This window comes from Thermobia domestica, chromosome 18 (assembly GCF_964235325.1).
Source record: "Thermobia domestica chromosome 18, izTheDome1.hap1.1, whole genome shotgun sequence".
Taxonomy (NCBI): domain Eukaryota; kingdom Metazoa; phylum Arthropoda; class Insecta; order Zygentoma; family Lepismatidae; genus Thermobia; species Thermobia domestica.
In genome coordinates, this window is record NC_137471.1 from 133,892,066 (window position 1) to 133,902,440 (window position 10,375).

Genomic DNA, 10,375 nt, shown 5'->3' on the forward strand with positions numbered 1-10,375 from the left:
CACTTCAATAATAATGCAAAATGCACAGCCATGTACAATCCTATGTTCAAACTCAAACAAGACTTACGTAAGTCATTTATTAAGCCGTTATCATCCATTGTTTGTACAGTCACGAAATTAAATATTTTTCAGTTGACAAAATTTGTTTTCCTAAAAACTCAACAATAAATTAACCTATTAGAGTACCGACTTTGGCAGGTTGTCAAGAATAACAACAAAAAGATCCAAATTAATTCATTTGTTCCCGAGCTATTGGCAAAAGAAAATTTGTCAACTGTCAAATACTTTCTTTTCCGTGTGTACTATATAAAGACGACTTTACCTCATTCTTTTCCTTAACAATATCCTCTTCCAAAATGCAGAAGTTGTTACCACAAGAGGCGTGAATAGGATTTTCCAGAAATAACTTCTCTGCACATTTTAATTAACAGATAAGTTATTTTTTAAATGACGCTATAATTAAAAACATGGTGTCAGCTGAAAACGTGTTCCCTCACAAGATGATTCCTACACAGTACTCGCCATTAAAAATGAAACTTCAAGGAGACAGGGTAGCTACGCCAAAGTTCCCAAGCCGATATCTAATAGTAAGTGTCAACTATGCTTAACCCTTAACATACCAAGCGGGGTACTCTAGGGACCCCAGAGAGTGATACTTAGTGATACTGCCGCAATTATAAGAATCAATTTATTCTCAATTTTTATATGTATCCTGCAACCCTTTGAGATATTAATTACATGATTAGATCAACGATTAGTTTCTTTAAAAAATACAAAAAATAAAAACACACTTGAAAGTGTAAAAACTCCATTGTTAAACCTGTGTTTCAGATTTACGAACACAAAAGTATAAAATTGTATGAAGAACTGAATAGTGCTCAAATATACATAATATTTGATGTCAACAATGTTCATTTAACTTAAGTATGCTTCTAGACATCCAAAAAATAATAGTTGGAGTAACCCTCTGCAATACTGTGTTAGGAAATTAAAATAATACTTGGGGTCTCCAGAAGACTCCAGCATGGTAAACAACTTTGACGACTTAGGTTTGGTACGTTAAGGGTTAAACTTATAGCTGTATTCACTGTGTGACAACGTGGTGACAAAGGAGCAGAACTGACCCAACATTCACAACCAGAACGACTGTAACACAGCGAGACATCGAGAGGATGTTCTCTTCTGGTATGGTAAGCCATGCGTCTTACGATCCAATGCCACAGCTCATCAACTGTAGCTGGCGGAGTTCACAGGTATGAGAAGCTGTGCAGCCATCGACCAAACATATTTATCCTTCCCTGCTCTATACATTCTGCAAATTTGGACTTTCCTGGATGTATCCTTCTTAGTTCAACATTTTAAGTAACGAGCAGTGTAATAGTCTCATACATTATTTAAAGAAAGAGCGATGATTCTCAGAACTACTCGGAAGTTTCTAGTTTACAATTTTATATGATATAGATATAGATAGATATATAGATAGATATACAATAATTTAAAACGGTTATATCAAAGTTTGCAATTCAGAGCACAAAAAGAAGTATAGCTCTCGGAACACTGATTATACCCAGATAATACCACTAGTAAACTCAACCACACTCAGTAAAGTTAGTTGCTTGGTATTGTCTATGAGGCAAAGATCATCGTATCTCATTGCGTGTAGATTTTTGTATTTGTTTAACGCTAAAAATTGTTTGTCGCTAATCGAACCCAGTAGCATATATATACCGACAGGACGTACGTTAGTCACAAGGTTACATGAGTGAAACACTAAATTATTCGATTGACACTTGCGGCGTTGTCAACACTAGAGAAAGGTACAAAGTGATTAAATAAATACGAAACATAGTTCATACAAAATATAGCGATGTATGAAGTCTCCTTTTCATACAATTTGGATAAAGGATACATCTGTAGAGAGCAACATAAATGATTTCTCTGGATAATTTGGATTAGTCCAGAACTCGAACAAAACTAATTTTGAAATTCGTTGTTAAGTCCAACATTTTTTCTTTCTTTCTTCGGATTCTCAATAAAGTTGACTACTGAAAAGCTGAGTTACAGATTTTATGTTAAAACATGTTCACTATACCATTGCCTTATTCACAGAACAATACATTAGTTATTAATGTATGTCTGAAATAATAGTGCTTCGTGCAGATTTACTTTATCCAATCGGAATTGCACAATGATAAAAAAAATGTTGCAAGGTATAATGTTCTTATTTACAGAGAAAAAGAGTTGAAAGGACTTAACGCTAACAAACATTTTCTTTAAACAGACATACATTTATTCTAATTTATGGAAGAAAGAAATAATTTGTGGAGCAGTATATTTATTAAGGTTACATATTCGTACAAAAGAATGTGAATATAATCGGGTCTGTCTTCAGAAAGGACGTGCTTTTAGCCACAAATTACACTGCTTCTTTTCGCTGTCTTTCATGCAGAATCCTGGTTTTGTTTTGATGCATGAAATACCTGAAACAAAAATCAAAAAAATATTTAAAATGTTACATTTTAAAATATTTAACATTTTTTAAATTAAATGGACAAAACCTGGTCGGTCAGGTATGGACTTTTGGGTTTCTGGTAGAAAAACGATTAATTAAAAAAAAGTGTTTATTGATGCTGATCAACTCGAAATGTATTACTATGCAAAAGTAAGTGGGTACCCAATGGCGTTCGAGGTACCATGCGGTACCTAATGTCTGCATTTTTAGATATGTGGAAATATATGTCTCTAAAATGTAAAGAACTGATATCTGTTTAGTACAGAAAACCGCAACTCGGTAAGCCTTATGGATACCGAGGTATGGGAAAATAAAGAACACCACCACAGAAGTGTGAGGTTTGCGTACTAGATTGTGCAGTTTCGAAAACGTAATTACTGAGGGCTAACAACAACCTCAAAAGTAGTTTCAATTCAGTACACTACACACACGTCCTTATGGGGGCTTTCGGGTACTATGGCATTCACAGACCTCCCATTTCTAAACATTCTAAAATATATTTTAATAAACTTATAAAGAACGTTACAGCTGTGTGTTTACCGAAACCGCAAGTCGGTACGTTTAACAGTTACCGAAATATGGTGAAATAAATAGGAACACCATAGGTATGTGGGGCTTCCATACTTGACAGTACAGTTTAGAAAATTAATGAAAATATGACTAATGGCTATCAAGATATTTTCAAATAAAGGGAGGACCCACACAGTTACGGGGTTTTGGTGTTAGGTGGTAAAATTTCCGAAACTGGTCATGAAATCTGAATAAGCACCAGTAGCAATTTCATCCTAAAGTAACTGGGTATTTCCATGGGGTTTTAGAACATCATGGGTCTAAAAAGATTAAGTTTTAAAAGCTTCGGAAAATATAATTTGACATTTGTAAAGAGTATTAGAAAAGAGAATAGAGTTACCCAAAACTTCCAGCCAGTACATCTTACAGCTAGAGAGACACCGTGAAATAAAAGAGTATTAGATCTTGAAATTTCATAAAACAATTTTTGATCTTAATAAAAGTTAAATAAGATGGTACTTATATGGGTGAAGTGAGTACCTCACACTCGTCAGGGCAATTCCGATCGAAAGATTAATTCAGCTCGAAGTTTTCTTCGGGTAAATCCAAGCGTGATAATTCCTAGCTTACAAAAAGAATGAAAATTCTTTGTCAATATCTAATATAGCAACCGAGATATAAGTAATTATGTATTTTATGACGTCGTAAAAATGGAGACCCACATGGATTTGTACTGTTGAGTCTTTGCTGTAAGAAGAAGAAATTTCAGAAAACTACCGTATATACCTTAATAGACAATTAAATGGGTGCAGGCACGGTGGCTTAGTGGTAGAGTGCGTATCTTTGGTGTATTGGGTTCCTGGTTCGATCCGCGGCCAAGTCAGTTTGTAGTCGACATCGTATTCGTGGGTATTCTCGGGGTACTCCCGTTTCCTCCCACCTTTGCACTCCATCAATTCTATCATCAACATTCATTTGCCTTAATTTCATTTTAAAATTAAATGGGCAGTTAAGTGTGATCGTATCTCTGTGGATTAAGAGAATACTCCAGTGTAGTTTCTGCAAAACATACTAGGTAAACACCCCACCACTAAGTTACTGTGTTCTCACTGTTTTAATTGTCTATTAAGGTACAAAGAGTAGGTTTTTGAATTTCTTTCTTATAGCAAAGACCCAGAAGTACAAATCCTTAAAGATCTCTATTTTTACGCCATAAAACATATGACTCGTTATATTTTTATTACTATATTAGATATTCACAGGGAATTTTCACTCTTCTACACAGCTCGATGAACCTTTGGAACTGCCTGAAGAAAACCTAGAACTAATCTTTCCATCGAAATTGTAATGAGGTACTCACTTAACCCATAGAAGTACCATCTTATTTAATTTTGTTGGGACCAATAATTTTTCCGAAGTTTCAACATCTCATACTCTTTTATTTCACGGTGTTTCTCTATATGTTAGATGTACTGGCTGGAAGTTTTAGGTAAACATATTTATACTTACATATTTCTAATACTCTTTACAAATATCAAGTTATATTTTCAAAAGCTTTTAAAATTTAATCTTAGTAGACTGTAAGATGTTCTAACACCCCATCGAAATATCTAATTACTTGAAGATGGAATTGCTACTGGTGCTTATTAATTTTCCATGACCGGTTTCGGAAATTTTATCATCTAACACGAAAATCCCATACCTGTATTGGTCCTCCCTTTATTTGACAATATCTTGATAGCCGTTAGTCATATTTTAATTCATTTTCCAAATTGTACCTTCAAGTATGCAAGCCCCAGGCCCGTAGCCAGCCCAAAAATATACGGGGGGGCCGGCTGAAGTTAGGGGGGCCCGATCCAACCATATGATAGTTCATCACCATATTATAGTTCTTTTGCGAGCCTACTCTAAAACTTTTAGGGGGCCAGCAAAAATTTAGGGGGGCCGGGCCCCCCTAGACCCCCCTGGATACGGGCCTGGCAAGCCCCACATACATATCGTGTGGCTCTTTATTTTCCCATATCTCGGTATCCTTAAGGCTTACCGAGTTGCAGTTTTCAGTAAACAAATATCAGTTCTTTACATTTTAGACACATGCATTTCCATATATCTAAAATGCAGAAATTAGGTACCGCATTGGAACCACATTGAGTACCCACTTACTTTTGCATAGCAGGGTAAAAACGCCAGTGGTTCTCACTTTAAGGTTGAAAACATACTATTTTGTCTCTTCTCTCAGCATCGTGAATCTGTCGGAGCTGTACCATAGTTGGAAAGACTCACTGATCCTTCCTATAATGACCATGTAGTCAGAATTCAAAAAGGAGTAGCCGTTGAAGGAAAAACAATATTTTAAAATCCTTGCACCAGTAGTCGTCACCTTAAAATCAAAATGTTCCAGTAGTAGTCAGAATTTTCTACCAGTGTTCGTCACTCAAATAACTTGACATAATTTATTCAGAAACGCACTGTTTATCAGTTTAAAATTAAAAATGAAATGAAATCTTTAAGTTTAACGTCCCACGATTATGCCGGTTAGGCTAAAGGAGACGGTGATAATGAGAGATGAGTGAAATGGTGGAATGAAGAAAGTGGGAGGAAACGGGAGAACCCCGAGAAAACCCACGAGCACGGTGTTTGTCCACCACAAAGTTCACTTGGCGGGGACTGGGATCGAACCCGGGACCCCAAGCACCAGAGGTGAACGCTCTACGACTGAGCCACCGCGCCCCCCAGTTTAAAATTAAGAATAGAGTATAAAGTACTAATCTTAATAACTGTGCATCACTTTTGACACTCAAGAAAGAAAATAAAAATGTTTTTACATACTTTTTAAAGCAATTTCAGTAAGAAAAATGTTAACTGAATTCAAAAGTTAACTGTATATTTTTTAACGTTAAGAGTACAATATTAAATACTATGTTTAATAACTATAGTGACTTTAAGCACTCAAAAATGAAAATAAACATGTTTGTACATACATTTTTAAAACAATTTGAGAAACAAAATAAGTTAACCGAATTCAAAACTTAATTATACATCACCTTAAGATTAAGAATGGACTATAAAATACTGAGGTTAATAATAATGCATTACTGAAGAATGAAAACAAAAATGTTTTTAACTACCTATATTGTATTTACATGTTGTTATTTCTCATTAACATGCTTTTTGATAACGCACGATATGGGCTAGGGGTGCGCACGAGAAATGATTTGAGACTGTCACCTCTCGCAAAATGTCGCGAAAGTTGTCTCCTCTCTAAACTGTATCTGTTTCTATTGGAAGAGCTATGTCTCGTCTCGAATTTCGTAACAAAAATTCTGTCTAGTCTCGTGCCGTGCGCAACCCTAATCAGGCCATAGACAAAAACTTCATTTCGGAGGGGTTTCGATAGGGCTTTGTGATATCCAAATTTTGAAATAGATAATCGATATTGACATACTATTGAAACTTGTTCGAAATATCAAAAAATACAGCAATATCAAAATATAAGCAATATCAAAAATCGAAAATATAGAAATATGATAAAGATCAAAAACATCGATATATCGGTCAAAAATTTCGATATCGATAGTTTGATATTTGAAAATATTAATCGTTCGATCGAAATATCGCACATCCCTTGGCTCCAACTGTTACCACCTTAAAAAAGAATGTGAAAATTGCTAACTACCTAGGTAATCTGTAAGTACCTTAAGACGGGGTTACTTTGCACTTCAGGGTTAACTTCGCACAAAATACGAAAAAAGTTACACAGTCTTCCGTCGGTAAATCCATGAACTGTAAAGAGAAAGTTTCAACTGCCACCGTAAGATAGAACATCTAACTGAATTTTGGCTATAATGTTGGCGGTTAACATCAGTTCTAATTACCTGAAGGGTTTGTTGTTGTAGAGGTATGGAAAGCACTCACTGTAAATGCAGACAAAATTTGGAAGATATCACCTACAAGAATTTCCGTCAAAGTTAAGTCGGTTTCGTAGAATTCTACTGTGTATGATGGGACTTCCAAGCAATAGTTGAAACTGAAGTGTGAAACATTGTAAAGTCATAGAAAAAATAACACTGGGAGAAGGCTGTTTTGAGCCTCAAATCGTAGTTACTTTGCACCGGGTCAACGTAACCCCTTAAATGGGAAATTCTTACTATGGCACCTCCTGCCGTCTAACTTTAGGAAAATTTCCTCTTTAGGTAGATGTCGGAATGGATTTCTTGTTGGAAAATAAATTACGAACAGCGGCGGGTTCAGAAGAATAGTTTGAGAGGGACTTCACACAGAAATACAGTGAAACCTCTACTAACGGACACCTCTGTAAAGCGGACACCTCTCATAACGGACATATTTTGTAATCCCCAAACACTGTAATAGGAAAACAACATGTTGACAAACCTCTCTAAAGCGGACACACTCTAGTACGGACACGGACAGTCTTTTCTGTCTCTTATAGGTATTATTTACCTCCATATTACGGACACTTTCTCTAGAAACAAGTTGAAAAGTACAGAAAAAATACATTTTCAGAAATGCATACATGTATCACCAAGGAAGCATTGCTATAACATTTTTCCTCGTCAACTGGCTGTTCAGAAACTCAGATGAAGCGTCTTTGTTTAACAACACCCTCATATCCTTTGCTTGCATTCCACTCCCACCCAACCTGTTTTAGAATCAAAAGTGATTAACAGTTGCCTGCCATTTGGGATGACACGTCATTCTACTGTTCCGCTGGAATCAAGCAGAAGACATGTTTGGTATTTTTTGGCCGCGTATTCGCATATTGTCTTAGTGCCTCTATTTGTAGACGGAAATCTTTTTAAGTCATTCTGCATCGAATAAGCAATAAGGTGTAAGTTGTTGTGAGCTTTCGAAATGCCACGAGAAGCGCTAATGTTAAAATCGAATTGATTGAACTTTCGAAGAATACTGAGGTGTGCGAAGGATTGCTGAAAATTTTTGTATCGGTAAAACACAAGCATCTGAGATAATATAAAACCAAGACAAGTTAATAAAGTTGTGGTGTGAAAATGACGTTGAAAATAGTGTCTCATTGCTTTGAACAAAGTTGGTGTGCAAGTGAATGTTTTTATAGAGTGCAGAATGAAAAAAAAATTCCTGTGTTAGGGTCGATGCTAAAAGCTAAGAATTTGGAGGTAGCAACAGAAATGAATGTTTCAGATTTCAAGGTCTCCAACGAGTGTTTAGAGAAGTTGCGGATTAGACACAAAATTTCTTTCAAAGCGATTTGTGGAGAATCCGCAGATGTCGACATGCCCACAGTCATAGAACGGTTTGATAAGTTACCTTCAATAGTTTGTAATTACATATTACCTTATTTACTAATTTACGTAAGAAAATATCGACACCTCTCTAAGACGGACACCTCTCTATAGCGGACAATTTTTGATTCCCCACGGCTGTCCGCTTTAGAGAGGTTTCACTGTACTTCGTTTATTTAGAAATCACTAGACTTTTTGAAGGGTTTGACGGGCATACGCATAGGAATGACTAAATTAGATTTTTTAAAAATGAAATCCTGCAATTTGGGTGGGCTTCAGCCTGAAAGCCCCAAATCCCGTAAATCTTCCACTGATTACGGTTGAGATGATATTCTTGGATATAAAGAGCAACCAAGGCAAATCAGTTCACGGAGAGTTTTTCTGTTTTTCAGTTGCCATTTTTGTGGGTCATGCTAAACTATCAGAATGTGGCTCCTATTTCGGTACCAGAAAATACATAATTTTCTTTACAAATATCGATAATTCATACTAAGTACTGATACCGGTACCATAATTCCAACATCAATATTTGTAGACTGCATGCAGTTTTGTGTAAAAAGTGAAATGTATAAATACAGGAGAGAAAACATTGCAGACAAACATTATGTTAAACATACTTTTTTGTATGTGGTGCAAAATATCTTCATCTATGGGGTTACTTTGCACCAAAGTTTATATGAAATGAAATCTTTGAGTTTTACGTTCCACGATTTTGCCGGGTATGCTAAAGGAGACGGTGATGATGAGTAATGAATGAAATGGTGGAATGAAGAAAGTGGGAGGAAACGGGACAACCCCGAGAAAACCCACGCACACGGTGTTTGTCCACCACAAAGTTCACTTGGCGGGGACTGGGATCGAACCCGGAACCCCAAGCAACAGAGGTGAACGCTCTACCACTGAGCCACCGCGGCCCCTCATATAGAGTATCTACAAGTAACAATATGTTGTAAAAAAAATGGCCCGTCTGGAGGTCATGTAAGCTAAACACCAATACAATTGTTACAGATTTATTTACTAGCACTGTTTAATTATCTACGGTGCTGAACATTGCAACATCAATATCATTATGTCACATCCTCTCAAAATTATGCTAACTGCAAAGTAGACCTGCTTTGCTTCGTAATGTCCAAATAGTTGATTACTGTGCTCGAATGCAGGCAAGTAGCATACAAATTTATGATGTTGAAGGCGTTATTTTTCACAGGTATGGAGAAAAGACATGAAAACGAAAAATAAAAAGAAATCTTTGTTTTACGTCCTACGGTTATGCTATGTATGCTGACAGTCACAAATGAGTATTGAAAATTGATGATCTTGGAATACGATTTGGTGGAATAATGAGGGGGAAAAAATAGACATTGATTAAATATAAAATTGAAAAGAAATAAGGGCCTGACGCTCAAATATTTATCTATCTGGCAGCCATATTGATCCCTCTAAAATATCATGAAGTACTTGATTGATTCTAAACCCAATAATAGTAATAGTGATTATAACAATAAACACAGATTATACCTAGATATAATTTACGCACCTTGAAGTCTAGAAATTAATAATTGCAATCCTCAGCATTCCAATAGAACTTTGATTTCTCCAAATGAAGATTCGGACATCGGTTTTCTTCTCAAGCAATAATGGGGTACAATAATCAGTTGCAGTCCAAAGCCAAGTCACTAAGCATGAATATAAAAGATTTTGTGTTAAATATTTCAATGTAAATTTCATGAAATAGAATTCATTAGTTAGTTACATACAAACTCTTACGCATGTAAGTCAGAATCTACTTGTAATAACTTGTAAATTTAAACAAAATTATACTACAGTTATAGGGACATCAAACATATATTCCATAATATATATAGGGTGTCTCAAAAGTCCCCTGGCATAAAGTAACTCGGTTATTATCAGAGTTACAACAAAATGTAATTGGGAAACCGTCTCCAAATATGATGTTTCCAATGTAAGTTGAAAGAATTTTCGAAATCGGATGAGTCGTTTGGCTGTACACTCTTTATGCGTCCAATGTTAAATGAAAATGCAACGTTGCCATTTACCTGGACCCACAACATAA

The 10,375-nt window shown here is 35.8% G+C and overlaps 1 long non-coding RNA gene across 1 annotated transcript; it reads right to left on the bottom strand.

The window, feature by feature from the left end:
* Nucleotides 1-2,318: 2,318 nt before the first annotated feature.
* LOC145675452 (uncharacterized) lies at nt 2,319-10,093 on the bottom strand. Its single transcript, XR_014129120.1, has 2 exons — nt 9,839-10,093; nt 2,319-2,480 (listed from the first exon to the last, which is right to left on the bottom strand). It is a non-coding gene; the product is annotated as an uncharacterized LOC145675452 (long non-coding RNA).
* Between the last annotated feature and the right edge of the window lie 282 nt (nt 10,094-10,375).